The sequence below is a fragment of the Battus philenor genome, unplaced genomic scaffold (genome assembly GCF_028537555.1).
Source record: "Battus philenor isolate CCGP_79_NKW_IND1 unplaced genomic scaffold, ilBatPhil1.0.hap1 SCAF_27, whole genome shotgun sequence".
Taxonomy (NCBI): Eukaryota; Metazoa; Arthropoda; class Insecta; order Lepidoptera; family Papilionidae; genus Battus; species Battus philenor.
The window spans coordinates 9053056-9067024 of NW_027181690.1; the positions used below are offsets into that span (position 1 = coordinate 9053056).

Genomic DNA, 13969 nt, shown 5'->3' on the forward strand with positions numbered 1-13969 from the left:
TGCACCGCTCGCCAGTCCGCTGATCAATGTGTATATGCGGCAAACTATGCGAATCACACAACTGCCACCGCCAAATCACTCAACACGTGTTTTACCCCTCCACGGGGCATCTTCAGGAGTTATGTTACACCGATTAGTGTGTTTAGTGTGTTTGGCACTAATCGGGAAGTGGTTAAATATTGGTCCTTTTCATAAGTAATTGATGATATGATTAATTAAAAAAATTACGATGCATTAGTAATTGGAATGGAATTTCAAAGTCAGACAAGATTTTATAGCGGCGCTATCTAGAGATCAGCCGAACAAACATTAGCCTAGGCGGTTTGGAATTTAGAAACAAATATTTGTTGAATGAATTTTTTCAAGCCGTCATTCATGAACGTCATACATTTTCATTAATTGTGGCTACTTTGGAACCGATGGACGCCCACTGCAGGGCATAAGCCTTCCCCAAAGATCACGATTATGACAGGTCCTGCGCTTCCCGTATCCAGCGACTTCCCGCGATCTTAACCATGACGACGGTCCACTTGTGGGCCTACCCACGCCGCGTCTACCGTATCGTGGTCGCCACACGAGACGGCCATCGATTGCATGACCAATGTGCCCCGCCCATTATCACTTCAGATGAATGATTCTTCGATCTATATCGATGATCTTGGTTCAGTGATACCATCTCGCAGCGAAACTCCGAACATAATCTTCTCCATTGCTCTGTGGATGACCTTGGCCCTTTTTATGAGACTTATTTATTCAACATATATTGAATAGCATCTGATATTAACGTAAAAATGAGTCTACCGTCTGTTTAAATGATAAACACCTTAGACCTAAGAATAGACGAAAGAAATGCAGCAAGACTATTTATTTAAAAAAATATCATAATTTAAAAATCATTGTAATGGGCTTAAGCGAAAAAATCATTGCCAAGATGTAGTTTGGTTGCGCTTGTGTTTTATAGCGCAATTTTTTAAAATTCACCAATAAGAATTTTGGAATATATTTCGGAAAAGCGTATATATATATATATATACGCTTTTCCGAATATATATACATACACACACACACACACACAATGTTCATAGAAATATTTACTATAACGTTAAAAAGAGTTTAAGGTTTTACGTTAAAAAATATATTTATTCAAATAGGCATTTACATGCGCTTTTGAATCATCGATTATTTTAATATGACAGTAAGCTATCACCGACTGGCAATGCTGATTTTTTGGGAAGAAATCAGAAGATCAGAAACTTATCAGTGGCTATTTTAAGTGAAATTTAACAATTTTTTATGTGTAATAATATCTACCATGTAAATGAGTCAACAAACAAAGTTTCACACATTTCGATTAATTAAAAACTCATGAATGACATAAGATTTATTTAAGAATATACTTTTAATTTTAGATTTAAAATTAATAAATGGAATGTCTAAAATATGATCTGGTACTTTATTATAAGCGTGCGCCCAGATAAGGACAAAATTAAGAAAAAACTTTTTAATGCTCTTTAGTTGGATTTTTTAGTTCTTTTTTCAAATAATGTGACGAACGCATAAGCGATAAGACTTGATATTTGAAATAATGTAAAGTCATTGTCGAACTACATTACTTATCATTACTTGAAGGTTCTGCTCTAAATTTATAACTATGGTTACTGTATAATATCAACAAAGAGAGAGACAAAGAATATTTATTCTGTGTATTGAAGAAGTGTTGATACAGCTGTTAGGCATGAAAATTACTTGAATAAGCTGAATATTGTATGAGTTCATTTATGTAGTAAAAATATTTATATTTTTATCAATCACTCTTTTCAAACATTATGTAATAGTCTGAGATATATCAAAGTTATTTTGAAAACGATATATATAATATTTTAAAAGGATAGCATAATTATGAATAAATAGATACACGCACATACAAGATGACAATCAAAACTTATGAGGTTATAAAGAACCTAGTTTATTTTTGACGCAAGATAGCCATGTGCCTTTGAGAGATCATTTAATTTTTTCACGGTTGTATATATATATATATATGTGTGTAGTTATTAATTTCTGGCTCAACCATGCGGAACCTTTCATACGACTACCAAGCGGCAGGCAATCGTATAGTAGCGCCATCTACATACGGCGTCCAAACCGTACCGACGTATTTATGAAACTGACTAATACATACACATTTAACTCCGGCTAATATCTTCCTCTCCCGTTTCACACTTCTTCCCCCTTCTCTGCGTACAGTGAGGACGATCTGAGGTAGGTTACGTATACAACCTTAAATTGCCGAGTGGTCCTCGCTGTTACTCCAAGCCGCACACTGCCGCAGTAGCCGCACTGCTACCTCCTTGCAAACGTCCTCGTACATTTGGAATGGAAGAGCATTCCGTGAACTCATCACCGATGACGCTATAAAAGTCCTCCGGGTTCACTGAAGACTTTTATAGCTTCTGCCGCTTCCGCTGCTGTTAACAGCGGAGACATCATCAGAAACAATAGCTGCCACATTTCTCTCAGACACTACTACAGCCTTCTAATCCTTGTGAGGCTTTTCTAAGGTTAATTCTCCTCGTCCAAATCTCTAATCACCATCAAGAACTTGGTCATGTATCTTTCCTGTTTTGAGTTCAAAGATTTGTAGAATGTTCCTGGCGCTTTTTTATTTCAAACAATCTATTATTTTTAGGTATTGACATTCTAACATTATACAGGATGATTGGTCATGGGTGAAAAATTTTTAAGAGTGAATGTATAGGTTCATTTTTAGCGAATATCCTTAAAGCTTTAACACCTATTTACAATCATCCTGTATAATGTGATTGCTCTGAAACTCTATTGGAATACAACTGGCGGGCAGGTTTCCGCAACCAAGCGGCAAATGCGATCATTTTGCGAATTCAAAATCTTCATAGATGGGGAAATGAGCAATAATTTTAATACACATACAAACACACCTATATATATGTATATATACATACGTATAAAAAAATATTGCTTATTGCTGCAACCGGTCACTCTGTATAATAATATACAATAATATCACGTCATAATGTATCTATACAAATTTAAATTTACTTGTCAAAATTCTGACTACTAAAATGTGTCAAGCAATTGTTACCTCTTACAGCGTGACGTTCGTAGCTCTATGTAGAAATCGATTCGTAATACAGTTCTTTTTATCTTACTACAATGTACTAAAACACCGTATACCATTGATAATGTGAAACGTCCTTTAGCATTTGAACACCTGTTAAAATAATAGGTTAACGTTCCTCCGGTAACTGTAAAAATTAAGTCGCTTTCACACTGACACAGTTTTACTTTGTAGCATACGTAAATACGATTAAATAACATACTACATGAATAACTATTTGTTTTACTACAAGTGCGTATATACACAGGTTGATACGTTGTCGGTTTAAAAACTTTAAAAGAATGAATAAATAATATTTGTTGTCAATTAAGGCATGGTGCACACTATCCGAAAATCAATGATTAAAAAAATTATAAATAACGTGATGATAATAAAAGAAATGCGTGTTTTAATTTCGGATAGCTAAGTATTAAGATTGGCAATGGTAGCTAAGCGGTAAAGGATTGGGATTTGCGATTGTAGGTTACAGGATTGTAGGTTACAGGTTCGTTTGCCGAGATGTAATCTTGTATACTTCATACTTTGTGCTTTAATTATATAGAATTACCGCTGCTTATAAATGAATTTCCAGAGCATAGCCAGTACCGTCCTCTGCATACCAAATATACTGCACTGCGATCGCCAATCCGCCTTCCAAGCGTTACGTTTATATTTAATGGAATCAGGCGTTACCTTGCGGAAGTCCATTCTAAGTAAGAAAAGGACCAATATTTAGCCACTTCCGCACATGCAGTGGTAGACTAATGGGTGTAACATAACTCCTGAAGATGCCCCGTGGAGGAGTGAAACACGTGTTAAGTAATTTGGCAGTGGCGGTTGTGTGATTTGCATTGTTTGCCGCATACGCATTTATCAGCGGACTGGCGGACGGTGCACTTTGTTGCATGACTACCACTGTATGTGCGGAAGTGGCTAAATATCGGTCCTTTTCTTACTTACGCTTATAGTGTATCTTAATGTTTAAAGATATCTTTAGGGAATGCCTACGCCTTGCAGTGGGCGTATATGGTTTCAAGCGACAACGACGATAAAAACCAAATAAAGTTTTTTTTTCATATCATTTTCATATGTTACTATAAATGATCATCTTTTAGTAGTAAGACCTCCATTGCTTGATATAGACCTAAACCATAGATTTAAAATAAACGGTTGTAGGCGGACTACTTCAAGCATTATAAGATGACCTTAATTAAGTCCTTTGTCCATCTAGTGGGTGGGTGTTAACACTGAACTTACTTAGTCTCCAGAACCTAAAGGCTCTAGTGGCCATCTGTCCTGAGCGTGTAGCTTGCCCACTGTTACTTTAACTTGTCAATCTGCTAAGCTATATTGTTGGTTTACATATCTCCTCGTTTCTAATTCGATACAATCATAATACTACTGCAATAATTTCACCTAAATCTCCACTATAAAAATACCTACAATTCCACGACGCGTAAATATGTTCTGAATTGATTTTAGATGCATAAAAATTATTATTGAATGCATTTTATTTTCAAGGTCGTTATATATGCAGCAAGTGTTTATAAGATTTAAATAATCTTAGCAGCGCTATCAGGGCACCTTCAGTTATCAGCTGATCTTGAGCGTCTAAAAAATAATCAACTCTTAAGACAAGTGCATACAGATTAATCCACTTCACTATCTCTATATTTAGAATTAAATATCAGGGGTGTCACACTCAAAAACTAACTTAGACTAAATAAAAAAATGCTACACTTTAGATTGGCAAATAAAAACAAGATAAGTAAGAGCAGATAATAAACATCGTATAAATATTATTTGAAATAATCAATAAAAAAAATAAAACAGGAATGAATGTAACATCGCGGTGGTAGTATAGACATACATAAATAAGAAAGTAGTAAATACGGATCCATTTTGTTTTTATGTTTCTTCTACCGTGTTTTGGTAGACAGACAATGTACTCCACATTTTTAGGTTAATATATGTTTTTAAATATTTTAATTTTATGCACCATTCTCCATTCATTTTTCTGAATTTCTTATACACTTTCTTTCTGTCACAATCTCTTTTTCCCTTTCTCTCTCATATCTTCTTTAACACATAGCCTTCCTTCCCTCGTTCTCATTCCTAGATCACAGATTATTACAATGTCAGTTTTTTTTTCTTATTTTAATTGTTTTTTCGTTAAAACTCTTTTTCTATTTATTTTTATTACTTACTAACCTTATTTTTTATCTAACACGGATATAAATTTAAAATAAAAACTAAATATGAAACATTATTTATCGTATATTAAACGTTTCTACTGTTTTTAAAGGATTTCTGATAGCTTCATAAAAAAAAAACTTTAGGAAGGCCGCAAAAAAATCAATATTAACGGTTATAAATATTTCTATTTTAAATAGTACATTGTAATATACATATGTAAAGTTAAATTGGGTTCAAAAAAATTATTCTCATTAAACTTACATTTTGTTACGTAAATTAGACATCTTATATTACATCATATTAACTATTTTTAAAAGCAGGCAGATGGATACTCTGTAAACTAAAGCATGTACACAAGTTTGTTTTTAAATATTACACCATCTTTCTTCCCCGTCTTCTTCTCTTCAGTCTATAGACGCCCACTGTTGGGCATAAGCCTCCCCACATTCATCACCACGATTACCAGTCCTGCGCTACTCGCATCTAGCGACTACCGTGACCATATGTCGTCGGTCAACCTAGTGAGGGGCCAAGACACACAGCGTCTACCGGCTCGTGGCCGCCACTCGAGAATCTTTCATTCACAAAGGCCATCAGTTGCACGAGCTATGTGCCCCACTGCCATTTCAGACAATATCTTTGTCCGAAATGGCAGTATGCGGCAGTATTCTTAAATTATAACTATGTTGTTTTTCTTAAATATATATTAGAATGAATGGATTTTAAGAAAATTTTGGTTACAGTATTACATATATAATACATTAATATAAAATACTTTAAGTTTAATATTTAAGTTTATTGATATATTTATGTGGTTAGTGTATGCGATAGTAGTCGTTACATACTGCTTTATTTATTTTTGTTTTCTTTGCTAAGCGAGTATGCTTTAGTATTTCTGAAGAAATTATAATGGCCGAGATTTTTTCAAAATTGGCCCCAAGTGAATTTTTGCCAATAAGGATTTACATGTAAAGTGTACTATTCAAAATGATCATTATGGTTCATAAATAAAGTATACTATAATTTTAAATGCAAATTTTATTCCTATTTAACAATTATAATTTATTTTTTTAATACGTCGGATGTAGATCGGGCCGCAAGCTTGACACCCCTGATGTACATCATACCCGGAATGCAGGACTTATAGTAATTAATGTTGATTAATATTGCACGAGATGCAGTTAATAGACATACAGTAAGGCGACCCTGATCTTTGATTTATTAACGTATTCATTTGAACAATTCATATAGAACTATTTATCAATACAAACCATTTATGTTTTATGTTCGCCTGGTACTTACGATTTCAAGTAATCAGGTTGATAGAACAAATTATCCAAGTGATCGATCATTCATGGACAGAAAGTACTTGAAATATGTAATTTCGTACACAGTAATATTTATTTATGTTTATTAATATAAATTTTTACGGTTTTTTTTCTCGATTTTTCTACGATTTCATCAGATTTTATTAAGGTCGTCTATTATTGCAGCAGTGTACGATCTACGACTAAAATTATGACGAATGCTTCAATTCAATTATTATATGATTATTACTTAAATATATCTCATATATACTTTTTACAATTTGATCGGGACTCTGTGTTTGACACTAATCGGTGTAACATTATTCCTGAGGATGCCCCGTGGAGGGGTGTAACACGTGTTGAGTGATTTAACGGTGGTAGTTGGCTAAGTCGCATTGTTTGCCGCATGCGCATTTATCAGCGGGCTGGCGGGCGGTGCACTTTATTGCACTACTACTACTGCATTGGCGGAAGTAGCTATATATTGGTCCTTTTCTTACTTAGGATGGACTTCCGTAAAATAACGCCTGAATCCATTAAAAAATTGATCGTGTCCAATTGAAAATCCAATTTTTTACATGATCGTTGTAAATAGACTGAAATTTATTTGCAGCATGTAAACGAATGGACCTTAGGCAAAGATACTAAGCGTCCAAACTTTAGATTCCGTTATGTCTTCGATTGCATGCCTTAAGGCTTTCTGGATAGCGATTTGCCTGAACGACTGATCGTCTGGTATCGAATTATATGTGTCTATAGGCAGACATAATAAATCGCTTTTGATTTTTGCCACAAGGGAAAATTCTGGAATATAGTTCTACAGTTATCGTTATAAAGTACGACGTAAATGTTTTTAATTAGTTTCATTTTTTCAGTTTAATAACCTCAAAATTACACCACTTAGTAATTACATTTATTTACGTATTAGGTTCACGACAGTTCTTTACTTGCATGCACCTACAGACTTGTTCACTGTCGCCAGATATTTAAATATTCTCGGTCCTTTAGGCTTTCAGGATTATTTTACACTAATTCGATATCAAAAGATACTTCATTTTCGCCATAATTTTCTGACACAACTTTATTCCTTTGTTGTTTTTTTTTTTCATATTTTTTACAAGCGTTTTTTACCAAGAAGTTTTTAACAATAAGAATAAAATTTAATAAATTGACAGAATACATTAATATTACTTAATAACACCGTATTACCACGTGTTCTATCAAGATTGCCGTGTAATGTTCTCTCTGTAACAAAAAAGAAAAGAGCGTATTTATTTAATTTTGAAACCAAATTTAGTTCTATTTTAGATTATTTTATATTACATAAGCTTGGCAATTATATAAATTCAAAGCCTTATTTATTTTAAAAAAAAACCACACTAACATCATCATCGTTTCAGCTGTGAAACGTCCGCCCACTGCGGCCTGCATGTAGCGCCTTGTAGGTGATTATATTAAAATATATTTAATCTGTAAATTAAAAACAATTTAAAAGATTATAACGTCAATAACTTTCATATATTAGGTTATATATATATATATATACACACATATATATATATATATATATATATATATATATATATATATATATATATATATATATTAAACTTTAAAACTGCCCATCATTTTTACACGTCAAGTAAAACATTGAAAGATCGACCTTGGCTAAAATCGCTCTAAATTTAGCAAGCCTCATTCATTACAAATTTCGACTTGACAAGGGTAATTGTGTTAAAGTAAATATTTTACTTGCGAATTATTAATAACGCTAATGTTAAAATGTTTAACACCTTATGTATTATATGATATATTTGCTTTTACTTGGCTTATGCCTTGCATTCACTTTATTGGAACAATATGCGTTCACAGGGCCTGTGTTGAATCTTTGGCTTCACGGACCTGGATTCACGCCTAGCGATAGATTTCACTTGTAAAGCACGATGCCAGATACTTTATCGCTTTATGTTTTCCTTGTTGGTTTAAATACATAACTTGCTGCGTTCTATGGTCAAGTATTTATTTCCACTTGCATAGGTTGCTCTGTTATTCAATCATGTATTTCCTGGTACTTTTCGTGGTTGGAAATTTATTCAGATTGGAAAATTACAAACAAATATTCGGCGAAAGTCATTATCGGTTCATAAAGACTTTTCACGTCTAGCACGCATATAGCAGTATTGTACCTCATATTGGAGTTAAAAATTTTAGTTGAATCATATTTAATATTGATATCATACGTAAAATTACTAACTTATTATCTATTACATCTATGCAAAAATATTTATTAAGATACATTATTAAAAGTTCTTTAAAAGGCAAGCAAGTCAAATTAAAATTAGTAGTAAATTTTAAAAATAGTTGACAATAGTTGATTTTAATGCTATATTCATCTATATCATCATCTAAACTGTATATCCTATGTCGCTGGACATAAGTCTTCTCCCTAGAGTTCAAATAGAAGCGGTAAGAAGCGGCCTGTATCAAGCATCTTCCAACGACCTTGGCTCTTGCTGGTCTATGATCACCACTCTAGAATTTTAGGGCCCCAACAGCCCTTTGTTTCGCGTGCTATGTAGCCTGGCACTGGGCCATCTCGGTTGCTTTTGTTTGTGATCGCCTATTTCTGATTCGACTCGTAGAGAATAGCTTTCTCCATGGCTTTTTGAAGCTCAGAGTGAGATACCTTTCTATGGCGTAATTAGTTCATCATTGGTAACACTTAGTTCATCTTAAGGCATTGTGGGATATTGGATGGGATGTTTCGTAGTTTCCTGAACGTGAACCAATCGAATTGTATCGATGATTGACCTTCTCAAAGTTATACTTACTTAACGTTTACCACAAGTTTAAGTATGAGTTAGCAACTTAAAATTCAAGTCTAAATCTATGATATAGTTTTCGTCTTATTAATACATATATAAAACATCACAATTGAATATATGTTATAGCATTTTAATTGGATGCTCGTTGATATATTGTATATGAAATGTAAATATTAATTTGAACAAGTATTTTTTTATTAAAATATTGTATTTTTATATGTCAGTAGCACAATATAAGCGGTGGTTTAAATTATTTTTTATTTTGAACTAGTTGATAACGTAATCCCGTCCCAGTTACATATAACGTTTTCGCTTCACTAACAATAGCTTTTTAATATTCATGCTATATTTGATCACGCTTGTTACTTTCATATACATTTGTTTTTTTTTTTAAATAGTAACTAGTTGTTTTAATTCACATCTAGATTTGAGTAAGATACTATTTAAAAACGAAGGGCCCCGTAGCATATATGTTAGTTCAAAACACGGCAAAATAATGTATGATTAGATATGAGGTTACAACGGACTTTTAAGTTTAAATCGCATAACCAAAATGGAGCCTTTATGTTGTTTGTGATTTATCGAACAAGTAGTTCCGCGACTTATGCGATTAAAAATTCTGTCAACTGATAGATGTTAACGTAGCCTTTCACTTTAATGGATATCTTCATTATTTTTGAGCTGTTTACGCAATGTATTATATGTAAATTAAAAATTCTGTCAAAGAAAAGTTTAAATAAATATATATAGTGTGCCGTTTAATAAGTAGAAATATATATATTTATAATTAACTAAAATAGGTAGTGGTTGATGGCGATAAAAAGGCACACAAAGAAAAATATATATGTGTTTAATTAATTAAGGGTAGTGGGCAGAAGGCCTGGTCTAATTTTGCACCGCAGTTCGGTACTCCCCTGATGGTGGTGGTAGGCAGCTGCACGATCTCCCAGGACTGGTCAGGCGGCAGCAAGTCGAGAGCAGGGAGCGCCGATAGGTTGCAGTATGTGTCGGTTCCGGTGCACGGCGATATAATTTCAACGGTGTAAAACTTGCAGTGTAAAACTTGCAGTATAAAAGTCGCAGCATAAACTCGCAGTATAAAAGTCGCAGTGTAAACTTTGCAGTGTAAAACTTGTAGTGTAAAGATAGCACCTGTGAATAAATGTCACCGTTATGATATACATATATAAGTATATGTACAATTTGCTCCGCTGACAGTAAACCCGGAGATGGCTTGCGATGAAGGAAGGGCAGAAACCGAAAGCAGTTGATGTGATTGTTTACTGTCAGAACGGAGTTACAAAATGTAAAGCATGTAAAACAATAATAGGAGAGATAAACAATTAAACAAAATAAAAAGTAATAATGAATACATAATGATGGAACTATGGACACAGACAAAATGTTGAGCTCTAACTTATAGATAAATGCTACTTAATATTAATGTCTTTATAATATTTGTTCAATACTTACCCCTTGGGGTGCGAGACGATGTAAAGGTTGTGGCGTGAACTAAATGATGCCCGGAGAATGAATAGGACCAAGGCGTGAATTTATAACGTAAATTCTAATTGGCCCCGGCGCGTATGAAGACACATAGCTGGTGAACGCAACCGACACAAAGAGTGTGCGTCGGTGCGTGAGACGACACCTAGCTAGTGAACGCGACCGAGGCCTGGATCCTTCTCCCGAGCACTGGTGTAAACTCTGTGTGCTGGTGCGCGGGCGCATTGGAATTTTTGTTATAAAAACAAAGATCCGTTAAACCAATAGCATGCTCCCACGACCCCACGACACTTGAGACGTACCGTTACCCGCTAAGGGTTGAACAATTTTTTGCTGTATTGCGATTTATGAGACGTTTCTCGTGATAATATTTTTTTGGTTAAAATTTTAACTAAGATTTATGGGACGTTACCTTGCAACGTTACAATAGGTTGATCAGTTATGGATGTAAAGCTTTGAAGGGTTGAATATGTCCCTTTTAGTTATTAATTAATGTATGACACCCTATATATAAAAAGTAGTGATTTCAGAAACAAAAAATAACGTAATAATAATAGGTAAGAAAGAGCTTTTTTTGAAATTTGGAAAACTCCGTATTGAAATTAATTATTGAAGATAAAGATAAAACACGTCTATTCGACATAGGAACTTTTAACAGTGTTCTTATTATTTTTTAAATCTATTTTTACTCTGCTTCGCAAGGTGTTATAGTTGAGTAGAAGAAACAGGAAGAAACTACACTATTGTATACTATATTTTATTGCAGACTATATACTGCTAGAAGTTATTAGTAAAAATTGAAGACTAATTAGTTTATAAATGATGATTAGAAATAGATGTAAACGCTTTAGAGATTGTTGTTGACTAATAATCCTTAACCCTTATAAACTTTCACATCCTTAACCAGGCAGCCTGTATAAGAAACACAGAGTTGTACGTAAAATTAGTACCAGGAATAAGACAAGCTTATTCTAGCTTTTATTAAACGCAAAGTTAATCATATCTTTTGTGGGGATTTATTTACTGTTTTATAACACATTCCTGTATAATGATCTTAATACTCATGTAATCATTTGAAAAAGATTAATAAAAACTCGTATTAAATAATAATTTTAACAGTTAATAACAGGTATACACAAAGTTTTCTTATGATATTTCAAATCCAAAATTAACACTATTCCAGCTAAATAACTTATAGCCGTATAGCAGAAACGCTAGAATGCTATTTGCTGTGCTAATGATTTTTAGTGATAATAAAGCTTAGGAAACTGACGCTTCAAGATAAATTACGAGGCATTGACGTCACAAATTTTAACGATCAATAAAAAGAACTAAAAAAATTCCTAGACCGACATTTGATAGCCTAAATATCTAACAATGCTAAATTATCTGAACGTTCGAACACACTTGCAATTCGAAGTAAATTGTGATAGCAAATTAAGGTCATCTAGATCAAATTTCACGGAACCACAATACGTTACTGCCCGGGGTTCTCAGACAGACAACTGTCGGCACGTTTCGGAAAAGTGATTCACTTAAATAACAAGCAATATTGAAATACATTCGAGTGTCGGTCTGGCGTAAAAATCGGGGAGGAAACAATAGCCTCCCTGATAAGAGATAAAACGACGAATGATGACTACCTCTCATTTTGTAGAGCAATAATTACAAAAGCAATTTACAAAAACAAAAGCTAAATAATATTAATAAAATTGTAAATAAAAAATAAGTAATAATAGTAATAACTGTGAGTAAATTGTAAATAAATAAAATTATAAAGCTAATGTGAAATAAACGTAAAGTAAAAAGAATGTAAATAAACAGAAAAAAAAATGCTAATGTGTAAGGAGAGAGGAATGGAAGGTCATAGAGCGAAAGAGAATGAAAGAAGAAATGTGGAATGAATACCGAATGGAAGATCATAAGATGCATAAATGAAGAGAAAGAAAATAAAAAGGTTGTCCCACACAAGATAGGGGTACGAGAGGATGCCAATTGGAGGGGGGCATTGAAAAAAAAAATTAAAATACACCCCTACTACAACGAACACTAATTAAAAAAAACATCCCCATTTTAATATATATATATATATTATATATCATTGAATATTGATAGTATATATCTATCGCCACTTCAGCCATAGGACATCCACCTCTGGTCTACATAGATATTCCCTAAAGATTTCAAATCCATAATTTAGAAGCTTGCATCCAACGTCTTGAGACGACAATGACAAGGTTGTCGGCCTGCTTTGTTCGCTTGCGTGCCTGTACTCCAGGATCTTAATAAAACAGCAACCATCTATTCTGCGTACTATGTGACCACTGCCATTTCAACCTGCACATCCCTTGGGCAACATGTTGGTCAATTTTATTTGTCTAAAGACCTCCACATATCTGATTTGATTTCGTTAAGAAATACCGAGTATACTCCTTTCTTTAGCAATAGTATTAATTTTGTGCATTAAATATAATGTCTAAATACGAAGCGGAATCATGTATAGATAACATTTGACTTTTCCTAGCGCATCTGTTTAAGATAGCCCAAATAATCTCAATGAACAAGAAATATATCACGAAAATTTTATAGCTATAGCGTGATAATTAGTCATAAAATATACTAAGGTATATTCTTATGGCTTCATATTTTTATAAAAAAGAGTGGACAAGTAACTAAGTATTATATAGGATGATTGTAATTTGTGAAAGTAAAGCATCGCCGCTGCTGTTAAAAGAAGAGAATACAGGGCAAGTAACTCGATCTAAGTTAAGGCTTTGAGTTTAAGTCCAAATTAAAAATATATTTTTTCAAAAAGAAAAACATACACATTTTAGCCGTTAATTATTTATAACATTATAAAAACTGACATTTTTTTAATTTTAAGTATATTGTAGTCAGTTCGTGAAAAACTTTCAGGGAATAGTAAATATTTTTAGTTAGTAATTTTTTTTAAAAGAGTTTGAGGCGGAGTTTTTTACTAAAAAAACTTACATTTACTT

At 33.3% G+C, this 13969-nt stretch overlaps 1 protein-coding gene and 1 long non-coding RNA gene across 2 annotated transcripts in view; one reads left to right on the top strand and one right to left on the bottom strand.

Moving 5' to 3' along the window:
* Nucleotides 1–13969, top strand: part of Swim (Secreted Wg-interacting molecule) — a 91343-nt gene that overhangs the window by 12912 nt on the left and 64462 nt on the right. The gene's annotated exons all lie outside the window — the stretch shown is intronic.
* Nucleotides 10299–11246, bottom strand: LOC137925613 (uncharacterized). The gene is made up of 2 exons (XR_011107676.1): nucleotides 10938–11246; nucleotides 10299–10616 (listed from the first exon to the last, which is right to left on the bottom strand). It is a non-coding gene; the product is annotated as an uncharacterized lncRNA (long non-coding RNA).